Source organism: Mastomys coucha, unplaced genomic scaffold (assembly GCF_008632895.1).
Source record: "Mastomys coucha isolate ucsf_1 unplaced genomic scaffold, UCSF_Mcou_1 pScaffold13, whole genome shotgun sequence".
Lineage (NCBI taxonomy): Eukaryota > Metazoa > Chordata > Mammalia > Rodentia > Muridae > Mastomys > Mastomys coucha.
Window position 1 is genome coordinate 40,971,607 of NW_022196895.1, and position 18,101 is coordinate 40,989,707.

An 18,101-nucleotide genomic window follows, 5' to 3' on the forward strand; every position below is an offset into this window, starting at 1 on the left:
GAGAGAGAGAGAGAGAGAGAGAGAGAGAGTCAGGGGTTGGGGAATATGGGACTATCTGGGAAAGTAGAAAGGTTGGCTTGGAAGAATGATGAAAAGGATGATATATATATTCATAAGCTGCCCACGAGTGACTTACAGCTTTTTTTTTAAATCATTGATTCTTTGTGAGTTTCACATCATGCACCCCAGTCCTGTTCATCTCCCCGTCCCTTCATATCCTTCCTTTGCCTTCGCAACCTCCTCCCTGCCCCAAATAAAAGACACACAAACAAATCACCACGTCCACCGCCACTAACAACAAAAACATAGAAAACATCTCATCATAGAAGTTGTAGTGTGTCACGGGGTGACCCACAGTACATCCCTCTGTCCTTACATCTTCACTTGCAAATGTTCATTGCAATGGGTCATTGGTTTGGTCCTAGATTTCTGGCTTCTGTGACACCATCAACATTGTATCCTTACTGAGACTCCTTCTCGTTATCCTGTTGTTGCCCTATGTCATGAAGACCCTGCAACTTTGGATCAGCAGGACTGGCACTTTGACACTTCCCAACCATCCACAGAGGATATAGATTTGGGGGTTGGCCCTCTCAGAGTCCCAAGTCTGGTCCTGGTTGGTAACTGAGATGGTCAGGACACTGGCTCGCCTTTATCTGCACCACTAGGTCTATCTCTCCAGCACTGCTCTGTCTAGGTCACTCAGTGTCTCCATCAGCAGGAGGCAGGGTCAGCTCTCCTGCCCCCATGATCCCAGGGCCACCTCACACACATCTATGCCTCCATAGTCAGCTCCACTGTGCTGTCCAACTGAAGTGCAGGGCTGGATCTCCCACTCTCATTACCCTCTGGGGTCAGCTCTCCAGCCTGCCTCAGGTGGTGAGGGACAAAGTGAGTGGAGAACATCTGGTGAAGCCATCTCTTCCTCACTCACACCTGCTCCTGCCACCAGGGCCAGATCTATTGTGCTGCTCAATGAGGTATAAAACCCAGCTCTCCTGATTGATGTAGCCTACAAGGGAAAGAGACAGCCCTGCTGGTCTCATGACTTCAGGGTGAGCTCTCCCACAGTACTCTCAACTTCAAGGTTGGCTCACTTGTCTCCCTAATCACCAGGATCAGCTCTGATGTCCTGTCCAGGCAAGGTATAGGGCCTGTTCTTCCAAGTGCTACAGCTGGTGAAAGGCAGGGATAGCTCTCCATAGTTCATGACCCTGTGGTCAGCTTTCATGACTGCCAGAGGTGGCGAGGGCTAGGGTGGAATTAGATGGGGCAAAATATTGATTGGCTATTTGTGCTTCTTTCATGAACTAGGTATTTCATTGTCCAATTTATTGATTGGCTATTTATTGATTAATTTGGGGTATGTTCTAAGGTTTCTATTGTTGTGAAGAAACACCATGGCTACAGCATCTTTCATAAAATAAAATATTTAATTGGGGCTAGCTTACAGTTCAGAGGTTTCAACTGGCAGGAAACATGGTAGCATGCAGGTAGTCACAGTGCTAGAGAAGAAGCTGAGAGTTCTGTATCTTGATCCTTAGGTAGCAGGGGGAGAACTGACTTCAGTTTCTGAGACCTCAAAGCCTGAACAATAATGAAATACTTCCTCCAGCAAGGCTACATCTACTCCATTAAGGCCACACCTCCTATTAGTGCCCTCCCTATGGGGCAAACATTCAAACACAGGAATCTATGGAGACAATTCCTACACAAACCATCTCAGGGTGTTTAAATTTTGCAGTTCTTTACATATTGCAGATATTAATGTACTGTTTGAAGTACAGCTGCCTAAGATCTGTTCCCACTCTGAAGTCTCTGTAGTCACTTGGTAGATAGCATTCTGGCATTCAATCCATTGTGAACTGATTTGGGGGCAGTTGAAAGAAATCCAATTTCATTTTTTCATGCTGGAGTCAAGTTTTGTGAGCATATTTGTTAAATAGGCTATCTTTTCATACAGTGGGGTGTGTGCCTGTTCAACATCTTTGTCAAATATTATGTAGTCACACATATTTGGATTTATTTCTGGGTCGTCTGTCCTGTTCCACAGACTGTTCCACATATCTGTTTTTGCACTAGTACCATGCTATTCTGGTTAGTATGGCTCTGGACTATAATCTGAGGTCAGGTTTTGTAATGCTGTCCAACAATTTTTTTCCTGCTTGGAATTGCTTTAGGTGTTTGAAGGCTTTTGTATTTCCATATAAGACTTTGGATTGATTTTTTTCTTTTTTTAGTTCTTTGAAGAATTTCATTGAAATTTTGATAGGAAATAAATTTCTAGATTATAATTTAGCAATATGGCAATATTGATAATATTAATTATGCTAGTCCAGAAGCATGTGAGGCCTTTGCATTGTCTAATTAACATCCTTTTCAGTGTCTGGAGGGTTTCAGTATAGGTTTCATTTCCACTGTTAGGTTTATTCCTAAGTATTTTACTTTACTTTGAACTACTGTGAACAGGATATTTTTCTTTTCTCTAGTTATTTGCCCAATAGAAATGAGATCATGCTTTATACAAGGATTTATACTCAAGTGTACATGGAAGTTTTATTCTGAGTAAGATCAAACTCTCCATAAATGGCAAATTATAGAAAATCCATGTCATAAAACTCTGCTCAGTAATAAATGAATAGCATTCTGATACATGTAGCAGAATGGAAAACTCTGGAAGTCATTCAGTTCCTTTTTAGAAACCAAACCAGAAAAAAATGTATGCTGTATTCTTCCATTTGTGTGAAATTGAACAAAAAAAAAGCTTGTATGCAGATCAGCAACTGCCTGAATTCTGGGGTAGAGCTGACATGAGTAGTTGTTGGTTGTAGAGGGTATGTAGGAATTTATAAGATAATCCATCTATGTTTGACCTTGATTTTAGTGGTAGCTGAATAGGTGTATAAATCTGCCAAAATTCATAGCACCGTATAAGTAATGCCTACATCTTATTATGAGTAATTTCCCCATATAAAGTTGGTAATTCCCCTCTGAAAACTTAGTACCTACCATTCTTCCTTGACTGACTATTTATAGTTTCACAAACATACACATAGAAACTGCAGGACTGTTTAAGCAGAGCTATTTGTCTACTACACTGCAGCTCTTAGAATTGGTTTCTTGTTGGTAAAAATAAACACCACTAAGTTTCATTTACGGTACCACTTATGTTTAACCAGAATCCAGTGAGATATGTACTGCTGGGTGGTCTCAGGGAAGACAATGCTGGAGTGCCATGATACATAGGTGAAATTCCCACGCGTTTTATAGATACAAGAGAATGATTGGTTTATATAATAGGAAATAGATTAAACATAACACTTGGGGATTCATTCAATTCTAAACTTAGAGATCCCAAGAGAATCCACCATATGACAATTTTCCCAGACACAGAGAAGGCTTATCCCACTCTAATTTGTATTATTGAATAAGAACAAGACAAGGATGCCCATAAGTGATGAAAATGGCTGTCTCAGCTTCTGTGTCCTGTAATGAAGTTAAGTCACAAAATGAAATTCTCATTATAGTGTTTTTTGTGACTCATCCAATAGGCATTCTAAGCACATCAAATAGAAACTCATTGGAGTATACTGAGCTTATTCCTTTTTCTTCATATTTTTTAAATTGTGTGACTGAGCTGTTTAATGAAGAAAAATATAAACTTTATCAGATATTCAAGTAATAAAGAAAAATAAGTGAAATCACACCAGAGTCCCCTCAGTTATAAATAATGCTAATATTTGGTAAACCTTATTTTAGATCAATTTTAAAATACACATACAGATAGGATAGAAAAATATAATTTAGGAAAATTAGGTTACAGGGCATATGTTTGTTGAAATAAAATAGTGTTTTAGTTAACTTTTACTGGATTATATAAAGCGGTAAAATTCTCTTGTGCTTTGGTTGTGTTAGGATATCCAGGGCTTGCTGTAGTAAGAAAGCTGTGCTCTAGCTGTGCCCCAGAGGACTCAGCGTAGGGGAGATGGTATAGGAGGGAATCTAACCTGTATGGTTCCAGATCAGCAGGTCTGATGAAGGTAGGCAGTGAGGTGGCAGGACAATGGTGGTCTGGTGGGCATAGCATGGTGCTCAGGGCAGTGAGCTTCCCCCAGAGAAGATGAGAGAATAAAATTAAACTGAAAGACAGTGATATGCTTCATGCTGTTCAATGTTTTCTTTCTTAAAGCATTCCCATATAGCTAAGAAAAGATTTGAAAAACTCAAGATGTGAAAATATATGCATGCCCCCTCCCTCAGTCTCTGTCTCTATGTATGTATATATAGATACATATGTGAGAGTCATGTGGTACAAATGTCCATGCACTTGACATCTTGTATATGTCTATGTTTTTTTTTTTGTACATGTGTCCTTGCTTGTAAAAAATTATATCTCTTTGAAGCTGAACACTCGGAATTCTCCCGGAAATTGAGCGTGTGGATTTAGCAAAAGGAACCTTTGAATCAAAGTTTCTGTTGAGGATGTAGAAACATTGCTGTAGTTTCTTTATGGTTATTGCTTTGTAGAAATCTAAGAATAGTCTTATTTTTTAAAAACTCTACAATGGCTTTCTTTGTTAGTATCAATGTCTATATGATTTCTCTATAGGCTTGATACTCAATGACTTCATTAATGCTTCAAGCTGATTATTCTATATTTTTTTAGCCTATGGAATAACTTTTAAAAAATGCAAGTTTAAAATTTGTTTGGTCCTATGAAAAATCCTGATATATTTAGTATGTCAACATTGATGTTAGTAGGTAGTCTTTGTAACATTTTAAGAAGTTTTTGTGTATTTGGCTTCAAATTTGAATTTGAACTGATTGCTCAATTTATAATGTCTTGAATTTGAGGGTGTATTGTACTGTATTGATAGCTTTCTTAAAGGAACTAACTCTGCTTTCCTCTATTAGAGCACTTGGTTATAGCTGTGTATTATTTCTATATATTGCTGGGTTTAATTTGCTAATACTTCAGAGTTTTGTGTACATTTGTGAGTGGAACTTACAAATATTAATCAACATTGGCAATAAACTTGGGCCTGGGAAGACTCAGTGGATGACGTGCATACTCTCTGTGAGTATGAAGAACTGAGCTTGAACCAGTAGTAGTAAAAATCTGGTATTGCAGCTTGTATCTACAGTTGCAGCGCTGAGTGAGTGAAGATAAAGGACGTCCTGGAACTTACTGACCAGTCAGTCTAGCCCAATTGAGGATCCAGGTTCAGGGAGTGACTGTACTTCCAGAAAGTCAGGTGGATCCAGGGCAGGTCCTATGCCCAGGATTAGGCAGCTGTGGTAGTATGAGCAATTATGGTCCCCCTAGGCCCACTGGGAGTGGCACAATTAGGAAGTGTGACATTGTTGGAATAGGTGTGGCCTTGTTGAAGTTGTCACTGGGAGTGGGCTTTGAAGTGTCTACAGCTTAAACTAGGTCCCTTGTCACTCTCATCATCACCACTAATCCAGATGTAGAACTCTCAGTTACTTCTTTAGCATCATGTCTGCCTGCACCCCACTATGAGTCCTACCTTGATGATAATAGACTAAGCTTCTGAACCTTTAAGCCAGCCCATAGTAATTGTTTTCCTTTATAAGAGTTGCCTTGGTCATGGTGTCTCTTCACATCAGTAGAGCACTGACTAAGATAGTAGATAACACAAACTAGATTTTATAGATTTAGAAAAAGAGAAAACATGAAATTGGGTAGGTAGGGAGATGGGAGGATCTGGAAATAGGGGAATAAAGATGATCAAAATATGTGGGGAGCATGTAGATTTCTGTGATCTGTGCTGCTGCTGCTGCTGCTGGAGGCCATGTTAGTATCTCCTCTAGTCTGTAATATTACTGGAGGCCATGCTGATGTTATAGCTCATGTTATCATTGGAGGCCAGGTTGATGGTCACGGTCTGAGCTCCCGTTGGACACCATCTTGTTATCTGTGGTCCACACTGCTGCGAGAAATCATGTGAAAATCCATGATCGTGCACCAGTTGCATGGGCAAGGAATGTTTTGCTGTAGTGGTTTCAATGACTCTAGACACATAATTGAGAATGAGAGCAATTAGAAGTTTCTGCAACACCCACCCACTCATCACAACAAAAAGAAACAGTTTGTACAAGAAGCCATTGAAGAGAATTCTTAAAAATTGTAATGGAAATGCTGAAGTGTAGCTCTTCACAGTTCATGGCTTCTGGTGGTGGGGTGGGAAGAACTCAGTTATATTAAGGGCCTGGCCACTAGGAATTTGACAATGCTCCAATGAGTATATGGACAACACAAATTGTACTTGGTGTATTTATTTTTCTTTCTTGCAGGGAAATACAAGGGTAGGAGGGTGACTCTGGGAGGAATGGAAAGTGAGTGTGATTGGGGTACATTATGAAATTTCCAAACAGTCAATAGAACTATTGTATTAGAAAAAATATTATCAAAATATATTGTATGACAGTCTCAAATAAGTAATAAAAACATTATTAAAAATAAGGTGGAGAGTAACTTAGTAAGATACTGGACATTGGCCTCTGGCCTCTACATGCACACACACACACACACACACACACACACACACACACACACACATACATATATGTATATACACATGTGTACAGACATAATCCACTTTCACAAAACACTAATATTTAAAAATATTAACTTTATAAATATCAATGTCATCTGTCATCTGAAACTAGTATACTGAACATTTAAATATTTTAAAATGGTCTATTTCAACATGCCTATTGTCTTAGAGTTTCTATTGTTGTGATAAAAACTGTGACCAAAAGTAAACTGGGGAAGAAAGGGTTTGTTTCAGCTTACATGCACTGATTACAATACATCATGAAGAGAAGTCAAGACAGGAACTCAAACAGTTTAGGAATCTGGAGTCAGGAACTAAAGCAGAGGCCATGGAGGTGTACTACTCACTGGTGTGGTCCTTTTGGCTTGCTCAGCATGCTGTTTGGTAACACCCAGGACTACTGGCTAAGGGATGGCACCACCCACAGTCATCTGGAACTTCCCCTTTCAATTACTAATTAGGTAAATGCTACATAGGTTTGCCTACAGGTCCATGTTATGGGATCATTTTCTGAGTTGTGGGTGCCTGCTCTCAGATTATTCTACCTATGTCTAGTTGACAAAACAAGCAAGTAACAACAACAACAAAAACCAAGCAAGCAAGCAAGCAGACAAACAAAAAACCAAACATAACATTTACAAATCCCACCCATAAAAATTCTCTGACATGTTTTAAAATGGTAGATTAAAAAATTACTTAGTCTTTTCATTATTTTTTGTTGTCAGATTTTTCTGCTTTTGGACCAGTTCTGGCCCCTTCTAGTTTACTTAAAATCCATCCATTTTTCCTAGAATTTGAAAGCTATTAACATAGAATTTAGGTGCTATTCTCATAGTCCTTTGACCTCTTCTAGTATCATAGTCACATCTAATTTTATTAATTTTTTCCCTTTTATCTACAGGGCTCAGAATACTCATTTATTTTATTCCCTTATTAGAAGGAACTTCTGTTTTCTTTCTATTATTCACATTGTTGCTTTAACTTATAACTTAACATTCTCATTTCTGCTTATTTCCTTTTTATTTACTTTATAGATTGAATTCCAATGTATCATTTTGCAAGCATATATTATTCCTCCTATTTTTTACTTACATTTTAAAAAAGCTGTTCTAGTTTCTGGCTTGAATAATGAGCAAAAGTTATGCTTATGCTAGATCCAGTTTATGAGTAACTTGGTTTTTATAATATTTACTTTTAGCTTTCATTTCTTTCTCTAATTCTGAAAGGCTTAATTGTTATTATTACTTATATAACTTCTTTAAATTACTTAATCTCTTTATTGAATTCCTTTTAAAGGATTCGTTAGCTTCTGCAATGTCTTCGAGACTGTAAACCACAATCACTCTAAACACTTACAGAATTTCTACTAGGGAGGTCCCTCTGTAAATGTCTGTCTAGCAAGTCTCCCTCTGATGGTCCATTGTCAACAACTTAAATAATACTGCCACAGGTTTCTGCCTTATACCCACTTTTCTTATTTCTGATTGAGTCTCTGTGGGGGACATTTGAGGATATTCTTCGTGCCTGTAGGTCTCAGTAACCCATCTCGTGATCAGCAGCAATGCATTTGACAGCTGTCAACTTCTCAGGAAGTTCAGGTCTTTCTTCTAGCACCGTCTTGGCACTGCATAATCACTTGTTTTACAACACACTAGCAGAGTTTTACTGGTTGACTGTGAATTTCTAGTTAGGAGCTCTGTGTTATTTCCCACAGAGCCTTCGGATAGCAATGGCTCTCTAGTGTACGTGTTGAAAGACGTCAGCCAGTCCTGCAGCCCCTGCTTACTAAGAAACTGGGATTCACTCGAGAATAAAGAAAAAAGGCAAAACATTGATATCAAAACGAAAGTAACTTATTTGGATTGATTTTGTTGTTATTTTGAGTCTTAGAAATGCCTCATTTATATTTTGTTGGTTAAACTGCCTCATATAATGAAGGTGGTATTTATTCCTGTCTGGCATTTGGGTCATTGTTTCTCTTAGTGGAGCTTTTGTGGATGACCCGGGTGATCTGTTTCAACATTTATAACCAAAAGTCTGTGTGTGTTTTCAGAAGTAAACGAGTTGTTGTCTCCCACTCAGCTGACTGGAGGAACTGCTGTGCCGTCGGCAGCTGGCCCAGAGCTGAGCCTTGAGATCAAAAGGGCAAGGGGCATGATGTTGGCCCTCAGCTCCAAATCATTATGTCTGTGCTTTGTTTGGTAATACTGGGTCTGCAATTCTGCAAAAACTAAATTCTCTGTTGTCTGTCCTTTCTATTTTAGGACTGACTACTGGAAGCAACATGGAGAAGACAACAGGGCTAGGGCAGACACAAGATGCACAGTCTTGGAGTTGCTTCCTGTTCCTACCAATGTACCAATAGTGTCCTTCGTAATGATAGTATGCTTGGCTCAATACTAGCATTCATTGCCATATTCCAAAAATCAACCTCACCCTCACCCCTCAGATATAGTGGCATCAATCAACAGCGGTTACCTATTGGAGATCTGACTCTTAAAAAGTAACCATGGCATTATATGTGGGAGTGTGATGTGTGTGTGTGTGTGTGTGTGTGTGTGTGTGTATGCGTCTCCATGTCTCTGTCTGTGTATGTGTATGTATAACTTAGGTAAAGTTTACCACTGTTTGAGTTTGATAGTTTTTGTCAAGGATCAGAGAGTAGGAAACTATAAAGTAGTGTTAGTAAACAAAGAGAGAGGGAAAGAGGGTCTTGGGATTCTGATCCTACAATTCCTGTTTGGATACTCTTTACCCAATACACTTACAAACACAGCTAACAAAAGCTTATGTGTTTTGCTGTTAGCTACCAAAGCTAGATTTCTGAGATGATATTTAACAATATTGTGAAGCAAATACAACTTGACAGCTGACGATGAAAACAGTAATACAGAGTGAGGAGAAGGATAGAGCTTCAGAAAAAAAATCCTCAGGGAAACAAAAAACAGGAACAACTTGAGTAATTTTATAGGCCATCGTCTACATGTAGACTGCTGGAATAGACACCAGAGTCTAGCCTTTGGTTAGGAAGCACCTGCCAGCACGAGCCCACATCCAGGTGGAGGCAGTCAGCTCCAGGGCCTGCTGTGCTTAGAAGGTTGACATTGTTATTACCTCAAAACAAAACATTTTAAGCATCACTCTTCCCAAGTTGTTTTTATTTTTCTTCCATCTTTCAGTGTGTGTGCTTATAGCAATTCTGCACACCTAGATTCTGCAGGATATTTTTCTTTTATGATAAAAGAGTTATTTGCAGCTTTTAATCGCCCTGAAATTTGTCAGATGGAAAATAGTGATTTTTATGTCCTTGGTGTCTAGATGCTCTTGTACTGAAGGGCAGTAGCTTGGAAATACTTCTGTCTTGTACATAAACAGACAAAAATGTGTTTAATGGTTATTTGATGACTTACCTTCTTATTAGAATTTCATGTAATGTATTTTGACCATATTTACTCCAAACTCTTCCCAGATCCAAGCCTCCTCTTTTTAAAAAGCTCGTCAAGTGCAGTTGTGGCTGCCTTTATCTTTTCAGATGTATGGCCTCCCACTCGAGTGTAGTTAACCTACTAGAGGACTATTCTCACTCTCCTTCCCCAGAGGCTATCAGTTACCTATAGTTCCTCTGCTATGGGCATGGCTTTGTTCACACCTTTCTTTTCCATGCTAGGATTTTGTCTGGCTTGAGCTTGTGTCGATCTTATGCTGTCCCAACCATTGTGAGTTCTAATATGCAACTGCCCTGGTATGTCTGAAAACACACTTGTAATCATCCCCTGCCTCTGGATCTTAGAATCTTTCTGATTTCTTTTCCACAATCATTCCTGACGGAGGATGAGTATAATACAGATGACCAAGTTTGGGCTGAACATTCCTTTTTCTCTCATTCTCTGCACATTGGCCAATTGTGGATCACTGTTAGCCACCATCAACTGCAGAAATAAACTTCTCAGATGAGGGATGAAAGATGTAGAAAATGTGTAGGTACTTGTACTCACAGAGAAGCACCAGGGAGATTGGGAATGTTAAATGCTCAGGGTTGTCTCTTCAAAGGGAGACATGTTTCTGCCCAGAAAACCCATTTTCTGCCCAGAAGGCTGGGGATGGATATGGTTAATAGCCTGGTGAACACACTGACTCCCCAAGACTCTCATTACCATCTCAGTCAATCTATAGTGCTATCCTCCTGTAGACCATTATCATGAGTGTTGGAGGCACAGTGGTCCTTGCATTCAGAGAGAAGCACTAAGACAACCAGGGATGTTAATCATGCAGGGGTGTCTCCACAGTGGAGGAGATAAAATCACGTGACTGTATTTCACCCAGAAAGTTGAGATTATTAACAACTTGGTGACCTTTTGGCTATCCATTAGTTATAGAACCCACTTCCATGGTCACATGTCCAATGTAAAAAAGTGTCTATGTTGTTACACCACAAGTTTTATTGTATACTTTGACCTGGACTGATTGGATTGATTGTTGACTTTCCTCATCAATGCGCTGTGTTTTAAATATTCAGACAGTGAAGCTCCCGGCATTAGACTCCCCAAAGTTTTGATCCAGAGGAAATCAGTCAGCACATGGTTTCCATCTTACCTCTTCACGTGGTTCGCTTCCCTGTACGATACCTGCAGGGAACCCCTCACATGAACTTGTTTACCTTGAGCCTGCATCTTCAGTTAATCTATAAAACTTGTCTTAATGGAAGATGTTATATATGTTTTACAAGAGTTTCCATTAATCATGCCTTAAGTTTTGTGGTACATTTGGGATAGAATTAATTGTCACAGAAAAAAATTTCCCCAACTTGTGTTGTGTTAAGGATACCTAAAATAGGCTGCCTGGTGTCAGATTCTTGAATTTTGAATCAACATTGGCTACTAAGTCTTGCTGAACTAGACTGTCTTCTTGCCTCACATAGATCACTATTCTCCTGGCTGTGGTATTTTCAGAGATCCCCACAGGGAGATGCACTAATCTGTTGGATGAAGAAGATAAGTCATTAAGAGTTGATCTTGTCACAATGATGCAACATGTGAAGACTCTGTTGACAGCTCTATTTGTCACTGCTGGCCTGGATACACAGGTGTTCTGCATGAGATGGACATAAATGAGTGCAGTAGCAATCTATGACAATTGGGGTGGGCAGGGGATGTGCCAAGCTGTCCTAAGAAGACCTATACAGACACATTGCTGGCCTGCCTTCCTCCTTCAACTAACTTGAAGCCTCAGGCTGTGTTTGTATCTGTCAGCCTGGATTCATAGACAGGAGCCTAGCAAACTGTCCTCTGAGAGGCTCCATCTAGCAGCTGACTGGAATAGATGCTGAGACCCAGAGCCAAATATTAGATGGATCTTGAAAAGTCTTGTAGAAGAGTTGGAGAAGGATTGAGGATGTGACGGGACAGTAACTCCATAAGAAGGCCAACAGTGTCAACATACCTGAACCATTGGGGGCTCCCATAGACTGAACTACCAACCAAAGAGCATACAAAGAATGGACCTAGCCCCCAACTCTTTATATCTATAGCAGATGTGTGGCTTGGTCTTCATGTGGGTCCCATAACAACTGGAGTCAGGACTTACCCTGTGTCTTAGTTAGGGTTTTACTGCTGTGAACAGACACCATGAGCAAGGCAAGTCTTATAAAGGACAACATTTAACTGGGGATGGCTTTCAGGTTCAGAGGTTCAGTCCAGTATCATCAAAGTGGGAACATAGCAGCATACAGGCAGGCATAGTGCAGGAGGAGGGTTCTACATCTTCACTGCTAGCAGAATACGGACTTCCAGGAAGCTAGGGTGAGGGTCTTAAGCCCACATCCACAGTGACACACCTACTTCAACAAGGCTGCACCTCCTAATAGTGCCACTCCCTAGGCCAAGCATATATAAACCATCACACCCTGACTATGTTGTCTGCCCATAGATCCTGCTCCACTAGCTAGGCTGTCCTAGGCTTCCACAGTGAAAGAGGATATACCTAGTCTTGTAGTGACTTGAGGTGCTAGGGAGCTTGGTTCCCTGGGAGGAAACTGTCTCATCGACTTATCCAAAGTCAAAGGCAGTGTTATATAAACAAATCTTATCAGATTAGCTTGATCAGATAAAAATTTAATTATGTAACTAAATTTTACTTTAATTATTTTAATAATACAGATTTAGCGAATAAATAATTCAATTAAGAAATTAAATGTGCTGGGCAGCGGTGTTGCTTGCCTTTAATCCCAGCACTTGGGAGGCAGAGGCAGGCAGATTTCTGAGTTCTAGGCCAGCCTGGTCTACAGAGTGAGTTCCAGGACAGCCAGGGTTACACAGAGAAACCCTGTCTTGAAAAAAAAAAAAAAAGGAAAAGAAAAAGAGAAAAGAAATTAAATGTTTTGGCTAGTTTTAACCTTAATATAGTTACTCTTCTTGAGGTAATTCCTTCATTCAAAAGATTCCATCTTTCTTTTTCCTCAGCCATGTAATTGGACTTGGAGATATGGAAGATGAGCTATCCTTTGATCAAATGTGAAGATTTCTAGTTGTCATATTGAGGAAATCAGTTTCCTCTTATAGTGGCACTACTTTCTGACATCAGTGAAGTAAAGTGTGAGCTTGAGCTTCTATCTTGCCTATTCTATTATTGACCTTTAAGGAATATGTCTGTTCTCACTGGCTGGTCAGTTAGTGTCGGATCCTTCCTCACCCTCAGTAACTCTTCCTCAATCAATGGTATTCTCACTCATCTTCTTGAACCTGGAACTGTGGTGATTTGAATAAGAATGGCTCCATAGGGTCATGTATTTTAAATATTCAGACAATGAATATTACCTGAGAAGGATTAGGAGATATTGCCTTCTTGGAGTAGATGTGGCTTTGTTGAGGTAGGTGTCGCTTTACTGGTGGAAATATATCACTGGGTTTCAAAGACAAAGTCGGGCCCACTGTCTTTTTATTCATGCTGCCTGCTGATACATATGTAGAACTCTCAGTTACTTCTCTAGTACTGTGTCTGACTATAGGCCACCATGCTTCCCCCCGCCCAATGACAATAGTAGACTAAGTCTTGGAATCTATACGGAAGTCCCAATTAAATACTTTGATTTATAAGAGTTACCATGGTTATGGTTCTCTTCATAGTAATAGAACACTGACTAAGAGAGAAACAATGAACTCTTTGATGAATATTTTTGTAGTTCCAATGTCCTGTTATTATGAGAGATATTAGGGTCTGCCATGTGGCTGTGACTTGACTTTCTTTTTACTCATTTTTACCATCTCCCAAATATCCATTTCTCATGTTTACTCAGACTGGATTATAGTCTTTGTTCTATGACCCACTCCATAATTTTATAATAGGAGCAGAAATTTTCAGCAAGTCAGACAAGCTGATCATTCACACATTATTTTGGGTTTTCATATTTCAAACATTGTGAATCATTTAGTGCTGGATAGAACAGAATGATTTTTATCCTCTGGGGCTTATAGACAGTGTAGGTTGCAAAAAAAATACACAAGTAGCACACATAACGAAAAGATAATATGTGTGTCAGAGATAATTACTTTGGAGAGAAGAGCAAGCAATTACCTTAAGCTGGAATAGTTTATAACTTGATCCATGATAACAACAAAGCTAACAGAGGTGAACAATAGTGAGTAAGGCTCCTAAAGTCATTTTTATAGAACATCCTATTCAATCAATACTTTTTTTTTTAATATCAGTGTCATTCAAGCAAACCAGATACAGTCTTCAAGGACACTAGAGTGGCTGAATTTTAGGTCTTTGTCTTGCCTAATCTCTTAGAATAGTAGCTCTTAACCTGTGAGTTGGGGCTGCTTTGAGGATCACATATGAGCTATCCTATATATCAGATGTTTATATTATAATTCACAACGATAGCAAAATTACAGCTATAAAGTAGAAACAAATAATTTTAAGGTTGGGGGTTATCATACATGAAGAACTACATTAAAGTGTTACAGTGTTACAAAGGTTGAGAACCATTGTCTTAGAAACATATGCCTTATTTTGCTTCACTCTCCAATTCCAAAAAAAAAAAAAAACCATAGTGAATAATAAAAGTAATTTTAAAATAACAGAATATCCAAACATTATGGGTAATTGCAGAAGTTGTCGCAATACACAGGTTGGGAACACTAGCAATGGAGACAGGAATAAGTAATATAAAGTAATGGGTGAATGTATTTCAAAACCAAGCTACATATCAGAAGGCTTAGATGGTGAAGAACAGGACAAATACTGAAAAATGATACCTTGGTCCATTATGCCTAAATTACAGAATATCAAAGAAAAAGAAATTCTTTAGTGGACCAGGACCATGGAAATGAGAATCTTATCTATCAAGGAGAAAGTGTATGAATTAAATGAAACTTCTTCTTATCAGAAACTATACAAAGGAGGACATGTAGTACAGTAAGTATTGGGAAAAGCCGAACCCTCACTAACCTAGAACATGTAGCAGTGAAATTATCCCTCAAAGTAGGGCATAAATGAAGATTCTCAGACAAATAACAAAGAGAGAAGACTTGTCAATGTTACATTTTCTATGAGAACAATGTGGGGAGGCAGAAAAGGAGAGGATGGAGAGTGGGTTTAGGGGGACAGTAGGATGTCAGAAATAACTTCTAATGGTTCAACACTGTAAGGTAATAATAGATAGGCACCAATTAATTGTATTATTCAAAATAGCTAATAGAGTAGATTTGTGTGCTCCCGGCATAAAGAAAGGATTATGACTTGATTATTTGTTTTGTTTGAAAATTAAGCATGTAAGGAGATGTGGTTGATGTCACACTGATAAATACTTGACTTCATTCAGAATGAATTGAAACACAGACTGATGGGCACTCCTGAGAGGAATTTTTTTTTGTTGATCAGATAACTGGAAGCAAAAAGACCCACCCTAAAGGTGGTCAGCAACTTTTGGTGGTAACCCAGAGGAAAGAAACTGGTTTTGTGTGCTTGTCCTCACTCTTGCTGGCAACTCGGTCTATACTGCTGATGAGGCATTCCTTCTCCAATAGAAGAATCAAATTCTTAGGGATTCTGATGTAGACTGAAGGTCCAGGTATCTTCAATACCTTTAGAGTCAAATTGGAGGACTCCTGGGACACTCAGATTCATGGATTTAATAAATACCAGATATTTGTCTTCTCTACCATAAGATAGCCATTTTTGATGAGAGGCAATCTAATAAATTATATGTAATACATATATGACTGTATATATATATATATATATATATATATTATAAATATAATATGTAACAAGCTTTATATATAAAACTGAATATACATAACTATATAATATATAATACTGAATATATATGACACATATAATATATATACATATATATATACACACACACACACACATATATATTTAGTTCTGTTCCCTTAGAAAACCAAATATTGATGCTGCAGTTAAATAAAGTGAAGGAAGTATCATAAAGAATTGGATAATTTGGAGCCGAACCTCAGCCACAGGGCTCCAAACCCAAGTAGCGCTGGGAGAGAGCGAGCCTCCTAGGAGTACAGACAGGCCTGTGAGCACAGGTAGGACCACCATTGCTCAAAGGAACCTGCCTAGAACCTTCAGGACACAGGAACTGATGAGCTGCCTGGGACAGGAGTCTTCTAGTTTCCATCTGTGCCCAGAACTCATCCTATGCCACAGAGCTACATACATAAATACCTCCTGGAGAGAATTGGTCTCCCAGGAGTGCCTACACACCTGAGGGCACAGGTAAGACTACCACTTCTCTTCAAATTCCTGGTCGAAGAGGGACTCTCCCAGAGCCATCAGGACACAAGAAACAAGGATCATCTGGGGACAGAGTCCTTCTAGTTTCTGTCTGCACCCCAGAGCTGACCCTATGCCATAGCTGTCCATACTCAAATTCATCTGGGAAAGAACTGGTCTCCCAGGAGTTCTGACATACAGGCTTGCAGGAGGGACAAGCCACTGTCAGAGACAACAAAACCAACTAACACCAGAGATAACCAGATGGCGAAAGGCAAGCACAAGGAAAAAAGCAACAGAAACCAAGGCTACTTGGCATCATTAGAACTCAGTTCTTCCACCACAATGAGACCTGGTTACCCCAACACACCAGAAAGGCTAGACTCTAATTTAAAATCACATCTAATGATAATAGAGGACTTATGAAGGACATAAATAGCTGCCTTAAAGAAATACAAGAGAGAATGGTGACTTTGCAGCCTTGAAGCAAAGTGCAGGGATGTGGTGTCCAGCCGGGTCTCAAGATTCTGCCCTCCAAGACAGTCTTGCCATCATTGGATAGGTCCCCCAGACAGATACTCAAACCTTCATCCTGTTCATTTTCACATCCCTGAAAACAAGTCTCCCTTGGAGTGAAGGCTTAGAGAATTGAGACAAGAAATGCAAGGATGGAATCAGTACTTCTGGGCCAAGCAGAATTTATCCTTTAATAAGGAAAAAGAAGAATTCATTTACTCAAGAGTACAAGCTAAAGGCTCAGGCCTGTGAACCGAGTCAGGCCGAGGAGCAATGCTGGATGCAGAGGAGATGGCCAACTTCTATTAAGGACTTTCTGGGTAAGAATTTCCAGAAGCACAGTGCTATAACCCAGACTGGTACAAGCATAATTTTGCCATCACTTTCTTCATGGGAAAGGTGGCCCTGGAGAGGATGTGGAGCAAGCTGAAGCAGAAGCAAGAGAAGATAAGCAGTTAGGAGGAGCCCACCTGAACCTGACCCACAGCACCAGGCTCCACTTATGAGGCCCTGGGAACTAAGTGAGCACAAGTTCAGCACTTTTCTGACTGTGCTTGCCCAGAGGGCTCGGGCTCATCAGTATACTGTGTGTATGCTTAATGTCTGTATTTTGAATTATACCAATTCAGAATATAGCAATGTAAAAATGTGAATAAAGATTCACTGCAAGAATTTAAAAAAAAAAAAAAGAAATACAAGAGAACACAGGTTAAACAGGTAGAAGCCCTTAAAGAGGAAACACAAAAAGCCCTTAAAGAACTACAGGAAAACACAACCAAACAGGTGAAGGAACTGAACAAAACAATCCAAGATCTAAAAATGGAAATAAAAACAGTTAAAAAATCACAAAGGGAGGCAACCCTGGAGATAGAAAACCTAGGAAAGAGATCAGGACTCACAGATGCAAACATCACCAAGAGAATACCAGAGATAGAAGAGAGAATCTCAGGTGCAGAAGATACCATAGGAAACATTGACACAACAGTCAAAGAAAATGCAAAAGCAAAAACTTCCGAATGCAAAACATTGAGGAAATCTAGGACACAGTGAGAAAACCAAACCTAAAGATAATAGGTCTACAAGCGAGAGAAGATTCCCAACTTAAAGGGCCAGTAAATATCTTCAACAAAATTATAGAAGAAAACTTCCCTAACCTAAACAAAGAGATGCTCGTGAACATAAAAGAAGCCTACATACCGTGTTTGTTTTTTTGTGATTGGGTTACCTCACTCAGGATGATATTCTCCAGATCCATCCATT

The 18,101-nt window shown here is 39.4% G+C and overlaps 1 pseudogene; it reads left to right on the plus strand.

Moving 5' to 3' along the window:
• LOC116087461 overlaps positions 1–17,300 on the plus strand; it is a 111,203-nt pseudogene extending 93,903 nt beyond the window's left edge.
• The last annotated feature ends 801 nt before the right edge of the window (positions 17,301–18,101 follow it).